Here is a 4,321-nt window from a genome sequence, read left to right on the forward strand (position 1 = left end):
TGTGAACCAAGAATTCAAATGTCTGTGCTTATAAGGGCCATTCTCATTTAAACTACTGAAGACCTTAGGGGAGAACATACTACTATGACACTGCCAAATGGACATAAACTAAACTGGCTCTTAACATTATACTCATGAGACATTAAATAACATTTGGGGTTAGGGAGATGGCTCAGTGCTTTTTTATTTTAACTTTTAATTTTTATTTAGTTCTTTGAAAGCTTCATGTTTCTTACAATATATTTTGATCACATTCACCCCTTAATTTTTCCCATATCCAACCTACTTTTTGTCTTAAAAAAAAATAAAGTCCTTCAGCCTACTTCTAGAAGCATTTCAGGTGTAGCTGCTGGGTCACATCGCATCAGGCAGAGAGGACAGAGACCATGTCTACACTCAGTGTTCTGACCTATGGACATCTGCGTGATTAGTAGCCTCACATTCCCTAAAAAGAAGCGAGCCTGACACAACCACTAGTACAGAACCAGAGAGCTCGCACATGGAGCTAACCTGAAACAACCACCATTCTGGTGCTGTGTAGGCTCCAGTGGCTTTCCCAGGACACAGAGAAAGCCAGAGACTAGAACAACCCTGCCTGGGACTGTGGTTCCCTGGCAGAAGTGAGCTCAAGACAGACCACCTTCACATGAGACCACTCTGGTGAGCTGGACAAGAAGTCAACCCAAGATGCATGCCTTGAAGAGCAGACCAAGCCCAAGATGAACCCTGACCAGCTCTATAATGTGTGAGTGTGGCATAGCACTCCTAAGACCACTACTGAGATGGCCCCAGATACTTAGAGACCCTGGGTGCCTCTAATAGAGCAAGTAGGTGGTAAGAAATGGAAGAAAAGAGAAACAGAAGTATGTAGGCACAATGAAGAGAGGCAGAACTGGAGACTCAAGAGTAGTGATGAACAGCCCAATGTGAGTAGTCAGTAATGCTACCAAGGACCATGGTGGGGTCCTGGCCAGTGGGGAATACATTTAGGTCCATGGCCCTGAAGCAGCCGGGGTCTATTACCACCAAAGGCCAGGCAGACATCCCTGGTCTGGCTGCTGCCCAAGACATGTTAATGTTTGAGGGCTATGCAGAACTGGCCTATCCTCACCTGAGTGACCCCAGCATTGCAGGAGTTGCAGGTAAGTTGGGTCCAAGGATACAAGAGTGGGAGACCTGTCCCTACCACATGGGTGAAGGAGAGATCTCTCCCTCACTCCTTGCTATCTATGGCAGGAAGGAGAAGTGGCCCTAATTTCATCAGAGAGGGAGAGCTGATCCTGCCCCTCACCAGCTGTAACGCTTGGGAATGCAGGCTCTGTACCTTTCCTGGGCATCAGGGTAGTGGGAGTTGCTGGAGATTCCACCCCAAAACTGTGAGAGCTGGAGAGCTATCAGACTGACCAACTCAGATACCTCTCAGGCCCAAATTTAGGGCTTCGAACTGGCCCAGCCCAACATCTACCCCATTGATGAACTGCTGGAGTACATGAAGGGGCCAGTCCTATAGACCCAAACTACAGGATATCCATGACACAACAGGGCAACAACAGAATATCCAAGAGGAGTCCCAGTGAGGATTCATTATTGATAGAGTAGCAGAAGCCACAGGCCTTGTACAAAACTAACAAGTCATTGCAATAAACATTTGCAAACAAAGAAGTGTGGACAAAAGGGTTTACTGTGGGACACACTGTGACACGCTAGTTTCCACAACAAGATTTTTTTCTCTCTTGGGGGAGAGGTTGCATGGGTGGAAGGTAGGCATGAGGAGAGGGGGAGGTGGGTGGTATTGAGGTGCCATGTGAAATTTACAAAGAACCAATAAATTTTTTTTTTTTAAAAAAAAGAAAGAAAAGATTCTTCATACTACCCCAAATGGTCATGTGTGGACTTTCACTGAAGCATTATCAAATTACTAGGCCATACAGACTTTTAGAGAAAACCTACACTTCCCATCTCATTATACTCAAGTCATCTCTGTCCTCATCTGAGGAGCTTCTATTTGCAGCAGCTGTCCCATAGAGACCCACAATTGGCCAAGATGCAGAGGATAAGCAACTGCAGAATGCTAAACACTAAAGGTAATACATATATTTTTTATACCTCCCTTCCCAAGGCTCAGGAATCATAATAGAAGAGGAGATAGAAAGAAGTGTAATAAAAGTAGTAAATGACTAAAAGGAAACACCTTTTGGATACAGTGAAATATCTACACATATGAACTCAACACTGGCTGAGACAGTATGCAAAAAAAAAAAAACACAAAAACAAAAAACAAAAAAACAAAAAACAAAACAAAACTGTGTAAGCCCAAAACAGACCAAATCCCAGCATAGAGAAGTGAGGTGAGCACACAATCCCACCACTAGGCATGGAGCAGTTGGCAATTGTTTGTTTCTGGAATAGGAAGGGTAAGTTTTCTCTAAGAGTGTAGGTAATTTACTATGTTCCAGTAAAAATCCACACATCTACGACTACTTGGGACAGCACAAACTGATTGAAAGGAGTTCTTTCAAAGAACACAAAGTTGGGTGGATTTGGGAAGAACTGTATAGGAATTTTAATCCAGCAACATGGCTTCTCTGACAGTTGATCACATCCTAAACATTTTAGGTCTAGAGTGATCTGTCTGGAGGGCAGACATGCCATGGATTACAGTATAATCTGGCTGGAATACAGATGTGTCCTTAGTACACAATTCCAAACAATGTAGGTAAGGTTAGTCTGTAGAAAGAAGCCATTTTTGAAAGTGATGTTTAAATGAAGGACAGACAAGTGATGAATCAGGGAAAGATTTGACAGAATAGGATGTGTCTAACTTTTATGAGAACAGCCAGGAAGGAGAACCTACCTAAGAGCAGTAGAGTTGAGTCAGTAGAGTAGGGTACAGTAGAGAGAGAGCAGTAGAGTAGGATACAATAGAAAGGTAAGGAGAGAAAACAGTACAGTAGAGAAAGGAGTAGAGTTGAGACAGTAGATAGTTCATGGAGACAGTACAGCAGAGCTCAGTAGTATAATACAGTTCAGTTGAGTTCAGTTAAGTTGGTGCATTTCGGTTGCTGGTGTTCAGAGCAGTTCCAAGCACAGCAATTCAGTGAGGATCGAAGAGAAGTCAGTTTGAATCAGTCAGCTTGGAGAGGAGTTTTGAGACAGAACAGTTGAGTTGAACCAGCCATCAGAGTTTAGAAAGAGTGAGCTTATTTAGCAGTAAGTCTCAGAGGCTGAGAACCTTCTAGGTCTAGATTAGATTTACGGAGGCTGGAAGCTTCCAGGACTAAGCCTAGGTTAGCAGACAGAGGCAGTAACTCCTGGAAACGACAATTACATCTAGTAAAAAATGTTACATTTATTTAAAAAAATATAATCAAAATATACTGTAAGAAACATGAAACTCTCAAAGAACTAAAAAAAAAGTTAAAACAAATAAAAAAGAAAAGAAAAGAAAAAATAGAAAAATAAAATAAAAACAGTAAACCATCTCCCTAGCCCCAAATCCCTGGTTATTATGTCTCATTTTCTATGCCCATTCTCTTCTTTCTGCTCTAATTTAACAAAACAGTAAAGTCTTTCTAATTTCCATTATTAATGTTTCTTCAAATCCCCCTTAAGGATATCTTTGCATAAACAATCTTCAGTGAAAGGTGGGGTGCCACGGTGGTAGGCTCATAGTATTGCATTATACACTAACCTCAGTATCCCATGTCTCCTGGGAGCTTACAGAGAAAAACACAAACAATTTCAGCCAGATTGTCAGTTGGTATAGTATTAAATATTTGGCTGTCATTAACTCAAATTTTATTACTTCCTCCCAAGTCTGTAAACCTCTTGTCATGCTGGGTTGGAAACCTCTCTCTTCTGCAAAAATAGCTTTTTATCCCTCCTCTCTTACCTTCATCTTGCCTCCTTATTTGGAATATTTTCTCTTAATACTGATAAAGTATTTTATCAGGATGTTTATCTAAGCAAGACAGTTCTTTTCACTGATGAATCCTGATGGCTAATAAAATATTTCTTTTCGGGTGATTTATTTTTAACACAAAACTACATATTTAATCTAGTTCAAAAATATTTACTCAACTGTGAATACAGTTTTTAGAACATTCATATAGCTCAATTATAGATGAAGCCACAGCAAAACTAAGCTATTTTAGCCATGACCAAAACAAGGTCAAAGAAGAAAAAAGTTATAGAATTCAAGGCAGAGTGCACTGAGAATTTAGTTTCAATTGGCCTTTATTTTAAAAGATTTAGAAAAATGATTTAAATTTTTTCCAGTTCCCCATTCAATTTAGAAATATCTGTTTTTAAGTCAATGAAA

At 40.5% G+C, this 4,321-nt stretch overlaps 1 pseudogene; it reads left to right on the forward strand.

The window, feature by feature from the left end:
* Positions 1 to 321: 321 nt before the first annotated feature.
* On the forward strand, positions 322 to 443 carry LOC132652640 (small nucleolar RNA SNORA17; annotated as a pseudogene).
* Positions 444 to 4,321: the final 3,878 nt, after the last annotated feature.

This window comes from Meriones unguiculatus, chromosome 2 (assembly GCF_030254825.1).
Source record: "Meriones unguiculatus strain TT.TT164.6M chromosome 2, Bangor_MerUng_6.1, whole genome shotgun sequence".
Taxonomy (NCBI): Eukaryota; Metazoa; Chordata; class Mammalia; order Rodentia; family Muridae; genus Meriones; species Meriones unguiculatus.